At 49.7% G+C, this 10,638-nt stretch overlaps 1 pseudogene; it reads right to left on the reverse strand.

Moving 5' to 3' along the window:
- Positions 1 to 4,306: 4,306 nt before the first annotated feature.
- Positions 4,307 to 6,291, reverse strand: LOC120695925 (annotated as a pseudogene).
- Between the last annotated feature and the right edge of the window lie 4,347 nt (positions 6,292 to 10,638).

Consider the following 10,638-nt stretch of genomic DNA (forward strand, 5'->3'; position numbering starts at 1 on the left):
AACACAATGCAATAAGAATCACTCAAAAAGATTTTGTAGTTTGGTCGCAGAAAAAAGAACAAACAGACTATTATTGAAATTAGGCTTTTTCCATGTCTTGCCTGACCCAGGAGGTCTCATGTCTAGCTTCGGTCTATCGCATAATGTTGCTTGATCCACTCTAGTCTTAACTTTGTCATTTGTCTTCTCAGCAATGTCCATGATAGTTCCAAACAGTGCATCGGCGACATTCTTTTCAGAGTACATCATATCAATGTTATGTGGCAGGAGGAGATCTTCCATGTAGGGAAGCCTCGACAAGCCCAACTTCTGCGCCCAGGCATGTTGCTCACCATATCCCTCAAAACCACCTTCTGCATTAGCCACAAGACTATCTAACTAAGCACGAACACCAGCACCTGTCATAATATGAGGGGGAGGGTCCAGAACTTCGACACCTTTCGTGAAGTTCTTCTTATCACATCTAAATGGATGGTCAAGAGTGAGGAATTGTCAATGTTTGTCGAACGAAGAATATTTCCCACCCTTCCGCAACCATATGAACATTAGAGCTGCCTTGCATACTGGGCAAGGGAACTTTCCGTGAACACACTAGCCACAGAATATCCCATACGCCGGCAAGTCATGCAGGGAATAATGGTACCAAACATACATTCTAAAGTTTTTCTTTGTAGCTCGATCATATGTCCAAACCCCTTCCTCCCAAGCACAGAGCAAATCATCAATCAGGGGCTCAATGTACACATTCATATTATTTCCCGGATGTCCAGGAATTATCAGCGACAAGAATATGTTCTGTCGTTGAAAAATCACACCGGGAGGGAGATTGAGGGGTATAACGAAGACATGCCAACAAGTGTAAGGTGCAGCAGACATTCCATATGGATTGACGCCATCTATTGCTAGGGAAACACAGACATTATGAGCTTCATCTTCTTTGACTTGATGAATCCCGTCAAAGTAGGTCCATGATTTAGCATCGGGTGGATGTACAAGCTTATCAGGATTGTATCGAGTTCCCATTTTGTGCCATGTCATCTGTTTCACGGACTACTTGGTCATGAATAGCAGTTGGATCCTCGGTATGGGCGGAAGGTATCGTAGGACTTTCACGGGGACCGCGAGCTGTCTCTTGTGACCATTACTAGTCTCTACCTCTACGAACCTAGAGGATTCACACTTTGGACAATACTTTGCTTCCGCATGCTCTTTTCTAAACAAGATGCATCTCTTGGGACATGCATGTATCTGCTCATACGGCATCTTCAATGCACGAAGGAGTTTCTGTGCCTCATACATACTCTTTGGAAGAATGTGACCTTCCGGAAGCAGAGTGCCAATAACTATCAACATAACATCAAAAGCATCTCGACTCAGGGTAAACTGGGACTTCACGGCCATCAAGCGCGCAATGCCATCCAGTTGTGAAACCTTGGTATGCCCATGAAGGGGTTCCTGTGCTGCAGCCAACATGTCCTCCTTCCTATGTTCTCCCTCGAAGTGTGCTTCATGAAAGTCATCTAACATATCTCCTACCCCGGTATCAGCATCATGATCTTCAATGCGTTGCCTAACGACCTCGTCTCTCATACGATTGGCTTCATCATGGTAGGTCCACCGGGTATAGTCTCTCGTAAATCCATAATTGCAAAGATGTTGTGTTATTTCTTCCCGTGTATGTCGACGCGTGTTTCCACATTTCGTGCAGGGACACCAAGTGCATGAGCCTCCTTTAACCTTTGAAAATGCTCGATCCAAGAAAGCCTCGGTCTTCTAAATCCATTCCAAGGTCAAGTCCCCCCTTGTTTCCAACCGGAGTACATCCACGCACAGTCATCCATACTCTATCATATCAATGAGTAATATAATATAAAAGATAATTTTTGCATCTAAACGATGTCTAAACTTTCTACTAGGTTAAGATAGGTCCTAATCCCACCCGAAGATGCGTAGCTGGAGTCGTTTTCCATGCTCTACTCCAATCCGGGACAGAATTTCAGCAGCATTTCCCCGCTGTTCTCCAAATACACGTCCCGAAAGGGAGATTGTGTATTCGGAAAACAACGGGAAAATGATGCCGATACTCTGTCTCGAATGGGCGTAGACCATGGAAACTAACACTACAACAAAAAGGCTCACTAGTACCGGGCGCAGGCCACATTTAGTACCGGCTGGCCGGTACTAAATGGACAGCCATTTAGTACTGGTCGCAGCGTCCGGTACTAAATGTACCATCCTTTAGAAAAAATACATCTAGATAAATGCGCGAGCACCAGGGTTCGAACTCGTGATCTGTGGTCCCGCGTGTAGTCTCCTCTACCATCCCACCCACATAGCACATGTGAATGGATAGAAGATGGTATCCTTTTGAAGTATCCAGGACGAACCATTTAGTACTGGGCCATGACCATTTAGTACCGGGCCATAGCACATGTGAATGGATAGAAGATGGTATCCTTTTGAAGTATCCAGGACGAACCATTTAGTACTGGGCCATGACCATTTAGTACTGGGCCATAACACCACCCGGTACTAAATGGTGGCATTTAGTACCGGGTGGTGTTACGGCCTGGTACTAAATGGCTCCGAAGGTCACTGTGTTATAGAACCGGTACTAAATTGGCATTAGTACCGGGTTTAAAGCAGCCGGTACTAACAGGAGGTGGACGAATGACTCTTTTTCTAGTAGTGTAACCCCATCTACGCATCCTCGGACTGTCCAAAAAATGTGGACAATACGAAATAGATACGGTCAAAAATATGCAAAGTTTTGCATATTTCCATCCGTATCTATTTTGAATGGGAGACGCCTAATTAGGTTACGTGATATACGAACATGCGGTGCGAAAAGAGGAGTCTTGTATGGCTCACCTTGCTATATGTCCAAACTAGGTGGCGGTGCTCGGTCTTGCAAAAAATAGAATAACATGTGTGAAATTATAATCCATGATTTGTACTATTGGTCATCTCAACAAAAAAGTATTGATCTAGTGTTGTATGCCTCAGATATGTTTCGTTTCATTTGATCTTAAACTTGCAGCGGGAGAAATCATCTCAACAAAAAGGGCTCATGATATACATGGAACCATGTGACACACCCAGCCCAACCATCATATTAACACAAACGAGAGTTGCTTTGGGCATGGATGTGTCACATGGTATGATGACAATCATGAGAAGCATAACTACACGACACAATTAATGCAGCCACAAGCTCAAGATCATCATATGTTACCTAGAACAATTCTAGGTAAAAAATTATATCATCACGGGCAACTAGATCATATAATCTACTATGAACAATAGAAGGAATGAAGTCCTTTTTCATATGCTCACCTAGGGCTCGACGGCGAGCGAGGCGGTGACGCGTGTGTCGGTGCAGGCTGTACAGCTCAACAAGATAGCATTAAATCCTACAAATATTATAATTTGATGTGAGTTCAATTTATTTATTACACTAGTTCACAATTATTTCCACTAGTGCAGCATATGAGGTCAAATTCACTAAATGGTTCCTTTAATTTCATGTGAATTCAATACGGCATGAAATGATAATGAAATGGCAAAAAAATCACCAGCGGGGGAGGAGTGTTGGTGGTCGCGACGGGGTGGAGTGTTGGCGGGGCCGGCGGGGTTGAGGTGGGAGGAGGTCGGCCGTTGCTCGGCCTGCGGCAGCGCCAGGTCTCGGGGGCGCTGCCCGGGCCCGGGCTGCGGCGGCGCCGGGGGCCGGCGGTGAGCCTCGGCGATGACATCCTCGGGCGGAGGTGGCCTCGGGCTCCGGGGTGACCTGGCACGGCGAGCAGGGGCAGGGGCGGGCGGCAGTGTGGCACAGCGGGGCGGGGCGGGGAGGCGGCGCGGCGCGGCGCGGCACAGGGGTGGCACGGGGGTGGCGCGGTGCGAGGAGGCGCGGGGGCGGCACGGGGGAGGCGGGCCGGCACGGCGGCGTGTGTGAGTGTGTGTGAGTGTGTGGGTGTGCGAGTGTGTGGTCCGAAAAAAGATAAGGTGGCGCGTGTTTGCCATGAGCCGGATCGCGGGCAATGGCAAAGGTCCCGTGTTTGCCGTGTGCCGCCGATCTGGCCCACGACAAATGGCGGGCGGGGCGACGCGTGGCGGGCGGCGCGGCGCGGGGGTGGCGTGGCGGGCGGGCGGGCGGGGCGTGGCCGGCCGGCGGGCGCCGGTTCATGCAGCACGGCACGGGTGTTTGCCGTGTGCTGCCGGCCAGGCACACGGCAAAGGCCCGTGTTTGCCGTGTGCCTTGGGCCAAGCACACGACAAACATTTTTTTTCTTTTCAATTTAATTTTTCATTCAGTTTGCCTACTGTTTAACTAAATTTTATTGAATATACTTCAAATACCTTGCAAAATTTACTCAACAATTCATGTTTAGTAATTATACACAACAAACCTATTATTTTATTTGCAATGATAGCTCAAGATCAATAGATATGACATGATATTGTTTAATTGCCAAAAAAATTATAATTATACCACTGGTCTCAAAATTAACCGAACTTTGGCATCAAAAAACCTATGTTTTGCTTTGCACAAACAAAAAGTTTAAAAGTTAAACGCCAATTCGTTCGTAATGTTCTGTTCAAATGTAAACGAATCCTTCTCAATTTCACGGATCTTCTTTGGAGATGTTTCGATTTCTAACAAGCGTATGTGAAAACTTTTGCAAAACGTTCCCAAAATTTTACCACAATCTACATGCATGAAATCATAATACCATGACAAATTTCATAATTTTCTGAATTTGTTTGCTTTTAATGGAATTTTAGAACGATTCGATCAAACAGTTCTTAGCATGGTTCGCGACCAAGATCTTCGAAATTTACTTCTGTTTCAGGCTTATGTCATCACCTTGAACTCCTTACAATGAAAATAATTTTCCTATCCATTATACTCCACTATTCGAAACACTTCTAGTTTAACCCCAAAAATTCGATTAATGAAATTAAATAACTAAATATAGCAAATAAAAACGATAATATACCAAAATTTAACAAGGAGTACAATACACTATATATGTATAGCAGAAAAAATTGGAAGTGCAGAATCTACTTTTTTAAAAAAAATTGCCGTGTGTAAAAGTTTTGCCGTGTGCAAAAAGTTAGGCACATGGCAAATAATGCTTCTTTGCCGTGTGATGAAACTTTGCCGTGAGTTTTTTGTCCGGGCACGTTTGCCGTGTGTCTGAAGTTTGTCGTGTGCTCTATCTACTAGCACACGGCAAATGGCAGGTTTGCTGTGTGCCTGTGTTTGTGCACACAGCAAAGCCGTGGGCACACGGCATACCGGAGGTTTCCGGTAGTGAATAGCATACAACCATAGTATATATAATACTAAAAATCTTCATCACTAAGAAAAAAATCATTCGGCCATTGTATGCTCACCTGATATGTGACACCATCGAAATTACGGAGCTTGAGCTCCCTGGCCATGGAAACCGCTCTGAAAAGCTCGCCGTAGTCTCTGTCGACCGGGGACTCGTTGAGCATGATGTTGTCATCCTCCAGCTTGGGCAGGTCCCCAAGCTCCTACGAGCCAGCGCCGGCGAGCCTCAGGCACAGGACAAGCCGCCGGAGGTTGGGGCCTCTGATAACCCACTTGCCGGGGATGCTCCCTTCGGCTACGCGGAAGACGATGTCTTTCAGGCTCAGCTCCTGGAGGCCCGGCGCGGCGGCGAGCATAGCCTCCACCCTCCACCTGCCTCCACCCGTTCTCGGCAGGGAAGAGGACCCTGTCGAGGGAGAGCGCGGCCAGGGCATGGAACCCGGCGAACCCGACGGGCGGCGCCGGGAGGGCGCAGGATCTGAGCCTCAGCTCGGCCAGCACGGCGGCGTCGCAGGAGAAGAGCGACGGCAGCGCGGCGGGCGGCGGGTCGCGGCCGGCCGGGAGGTCCAGGCAGACCGAGCGGGGCCTCTTGCCGGCGACGAGGCGCAACCAGCTGTCGGAGCGCCCGGCAAGGCCGAGAGGGACGCCGCGGATGCTGACGCGGCAGACGGGGTCGGCGCAGCGCTCCAGGACGCCGACGGCGGTATCCCAGCTGCGCACGCCGTTGAGGTCCGGCACGGACTCCCAACGGCGGCGCCAGACCGGCGACAGCACGGACGTGCGGACCACGTCGCGGGCGGGGAGACGGGCAAGCACGTCGTTCTGGATCTCCGTCGGGAGAGCGCCTAGAGCGCCCTCCGGCGTCGGCGGCTGCCGCCTCCGCCGCTGGGCCTGGGATCTCCGCGCACGCCACATCTCGGCTAGGGTTTCGCTGGAACGAGTGAGCTGGTGATGCGATTTGATTGGGAATGGATGGAATAGGGAATTGGGGACTGTTTCGTAGGTATAGGCACTACCCTAGCTAGGTCTCAATCGGAAGGTTCCAGAAGTTACCCAGCAGTAATTTAGTCCTGTGTAATTATTAGCCCTAAAATTTTACAGCAACCGTGCTGTCACTTCAGCTTTCCTTTTTAGCCACGCCGGCGAGCTTTCTCACCACGGTTCAAATGAGGAAGGCTGTCTGAAAATGTTCTCTTGCTTGTTACTAGTACCACAGTTCTTTTCAGAGACGCAACTCCATGAAGCTAATAAGAACAAGTACGTGTACAACCCACCGCGTAAAATAACAACACAAAATTTAGTATAGGTGAGTATGGAAAGCATTCGGAGCAAAAAAAAAAAGTTTACTCTCTCAAAGTACAATGCTAGCATACACAATTTTTTTTCTGCTCCCCAAATCTTTTCAACTGTTTTTTCTACATTAATCATTTTCCACTAAAATTGTAGCTCTGGATCATGGCATATGTGGGTTACCAAACCAGATTTATTTCCCCCAACGCCATACATGATTTCTTTCTCGAAAGACAGGGGGAGCTGAGAAGCAAGACGGCAGCGTACGGTGCACCCCTGACCCCCGCGTCGCCCTCCCTGGCGGCTCGGGGGGCGACGTTGCACGCCGCTCCGACCCCCACCTCCCCAGCTCCGGCGGCCGCCGTCGCCGCCGACCGGCGGCCGCCGTGGCCAGCGGCGGCGGCGGCCGCCATGGCCAGCAGCGGTGTTGAAGCCGGCCCCCGCATCGCGCTCCCCTCCTCTCCCTCTCCCTCCTGCTCACTCCCACGGCGCTTGCCCTAACCCTTGGTCGCCGTCTTGCACTCCCCGCAGCTCGCTGGATCCGCCCGCCCCGGCCCCGGATCTGCACTCCCCTTGCCAGGGGAGCCCTCTTGTCGTCGGTGGAGGTGCCACCGCACCAAGATGTACCCGGGGCGAGGCGGCGGCGGATGGCTGCTGCGCGGCGGTTGCGCCGGTGCCGTGCCTGCTCGGCGGCACGGGGGCCGCGGCCGCACTGGCGCCCTCCGGCGGCGGTGCTGCGGCTTCGGCGGGGGCTGCGGGCTCGGGCTCTTATGGCTGGTGCGGCGCCTGCAGTGGCGAGGCAGGGCGCTGCGTCCTTCGGTGCTTGGCCTTGCGGGGCCCTCCTCCGCCGTCGTGGCCCTCACGTCCGGGTCGTCCTCGGCGGGCGCCAGTGGGAGCGTTGCTCTCTGCTGGGCTGCCGGGGTCCGTCGTCGCTGCCTGGATCCCGTGCCTTGGTGGCCGAGGGGGGCTGCGGCCGCCTCTTGGTGCTTTGCCTGAGCGTGGGGACGTGTCCTCGTCGCTCTCGGTCGACGTGGCCGTGGTTGCCACTGCTGGCCCATGGTGTGGCCCGGGGTCGTGGCTGTGCCGCCGCTCGTCGTGTCTGCCGTCGGCTCTGGGTTGGAAAGGGGCAGTGGCGAAAGCCTTGGATCCTCTTGCGGACGATGACGACAACACCTTCGAGTGCCGTTTACCTTCTTGAAGGCGTCATTTTGCTGCCCTTTTCCTCCCTCTCTAGCGAGCGTTCCAGGTGAAAACCTAGACCATGTCGGTCGGACAACATCGGCGTCGGGCGTCGTTTCCTTCCTAGAGGTATTGTCTTGGAAGGTTTGCTGGTGGCGGTCATCTGCTCTCCTTGGAGAGCTTCTGCTTCTGCGCCTGCCTTCGCTTCATTCCATCTGCATCGTCCGGGTCGCGTTTGGTCGTTGGCTTCTCTTCACTGGCGGATGCTTTGCCGCCGTTCCGGTCTGGCGGATGCTTTGCCGCTGTCGTCGCGTTGGTCGAAGTTTGTTTCGGGCGGATGCTTTGCCGCCGTGGTTGGTTGTTCGGTGGATGCTTAGCCACCTTTGCTAGGTCGTCGACCTTGCCCCTGGACGTTGTTGCTTTTGCTAGCAGCTTCAGTTGTAGGTCTGTGGCTAGGGTTGTGGGTTGAGCTCTTTATCTTCTCCGTGGTGCTGTTGTTTGTGTTGTCGTTGTGTTTTCTTTTTGTGTGTGTGTTTTTTCAGTGTTTCTCTATTTTTAGTCCTTTGTGCTCTTGTGTTGGTCAATCTCTGCTTGGCCACGTCAAGATTGTGTCTGTAACTGCTTTCCTCTTAATGAAAAACGTGCTCAGGCACGGTCGCGAAAAAGAAAATTTCTTTCTCGAAATCATGAACGCTGCTAACTCCAATCTCTATCTAATATATTCTATACTATAAATATAAAAGTTGAAACAATTGAAATACTTTCTCACCAAGATTAGGCCCACCGTACCCCTCATGGAGGTTCCACTTGTCAGTCCAAAGGTTTGATGAAAAAGGGTGTAGACTCACGAAATTGATAGAAGAAAAATATTTCCACCAAAATCCTAATAAACTTTACACCAAGCATTCATCTACCCATCTCTTGTACCCGCATATTACTTTTTTTGTCACACACTCTACTTTTCTTTTCATGCACTCACCCATAATTCGCATCGTTATTTGTTTTGGAAGGATAATAATTGACATCATTGTTTTATGGAAGGAAAAGAAAGACATGCATTATTTTTAGAATAAAAAATTGACATTGTTGCTTGTTGGAAAGAGAATTAAATACGTGCCTGTCTCGGCTAGTACAAAATAAAATCTGCATATACTTGGTACGGCATAGAAACGTGATATACTAAAGCAGTGGCGGACCCAGAAATTTTGTAGAGCTCGGGCCAATATCGCAACAGACCCAGACTAACAACAAGTCTAATGCCATCCGCAAGTCTACCCAGCAGCAGTGTCTGCCGAAAACTGTACAATAGCGCAAGAAATAGAGGAGCTGATAGAGTCTGCACTCCGCAACGTGCTTTGTGCCTTTGTCCTTAACTGTTCATCATGCTACTTTTTTGCCGGTTTTAACTAAGCTTGCACATTCATGTGGACTTCCGCTGGCGGAGCTTGGCACCGAGCACAGGGTCGCCGGGCCCTGGGTCCGCCCATGTACTAAAGGAAAAATATGTGGCATCATAAGTGTACAAGTCATGTACAAAGAAAGAGGCTGGGTACAAGTCATTTGTTTTAGATGGTTGGAATTCTTGGAATAATAAAGAAAGATTAAAGGAACATATTGGTGGTATTAGTAGCCCTCACAATGCAGCTAAGAAGAAATGTGAAGATCTGCTACAAAGAGACAACACATTGACGATGTTACTTTTCATAACCCCAGCTCGAGGCTTGAATGCATATTTTATTTGTTTGACTTAATGGTGCAAATGATACTGCCAGATTGCTACTCAAGCAAGGATTGCCTTTCTGAGGATACGATGAATCAAAGACATCATACAATAGTGGGAATTACAGGGAATGAAGTTTATGATTTCTTAGCCGAGCACACTTTTCGCGTACACTGCCGTTTAGTCCGTGCACACACTGTGTATATGTTATACAGTGGCTTACCATGTTTGTTTAATCAGCTGTTTATCCTGTTTAATAACTGTTTAGTCCATTTAAATTGCCATTTAGCTCGAATAAGTAGCTAAACAATAGGTGACCATTTAGTCCGTTTAAACATTTAGGGTAACACTGGCCGAGCATGATGCGGCTTTAGACAAGGCATTGACAGTTGATATTACAAACAATAGCCTTTTGGTATCTTCTGACGTAGAAAAAGATAGCATCAAGTGCTTTGCAGATGAGATTTTACATTCTATTCTTGAAGATATGGGGCAAGATGTATTCTGCTTGCTTGTCGAGGAATCTAGAGATGTCTCTTACAAGGAGCAAATGGCAGTAGTGCTCAGATATGTTGATAAATGTGGAATTGTGTGGAGAACTTAGTTGGGATTGTTCGTGTGAAAGATACAACAGCTGCCAACCTCAAGTCATGTATTGATCCTTTGTTTGCTAGATTAAATAAAGTTGAGCTTGAAACAAGTAAGTGGTCAGATATATATGATGGTGCTAGCAATATGCTAATGGCTTGAAATCATTGATCATGCACTACCCGAAAACGGGAGGCTCTTGACGGGTTTTTCCGTCCGACGGGAGCCCAACAGGCAGCCACCAGAAAAATCCCCACCCAAGTCACGGCCCGTCAGGAACCCATTACTCATTCCTGGAACCCTATCTCTTCTCCCCTCTGCCTGCCTCCGCCGCCACCACTTCGCGACTCCGCCTCGGCGCGTCCGCGCCCCCGCCCATCGCCGCACGGCTGCGCGCGTGCTGCGAGTCCTCTCCGCCCTCCCTTCTTCCCTCCTAGCCCCGCCTACTCGCTTGATTCCATCGGCACCGGCTCGTTGATTTATTCGCCCGCTCCCATCCTCCCCACGCGTTCACCCGCCGCAT

This window comes from Panicum virgatum, chromosome 2K (genome assembly GCF_016808335.1).
Source record: "Panicum virgatum strain AP13 chromosome 2K, P.virgatum_v5, whole genome shotgun sequence".
In the NCBI taxonomy this organism is placed as follows: Eukaryota; Viridiplantae; Streptophyta; class Magnoliopsida; order Poales; family Poaceae; genus Panicum; species Panicum virgatum.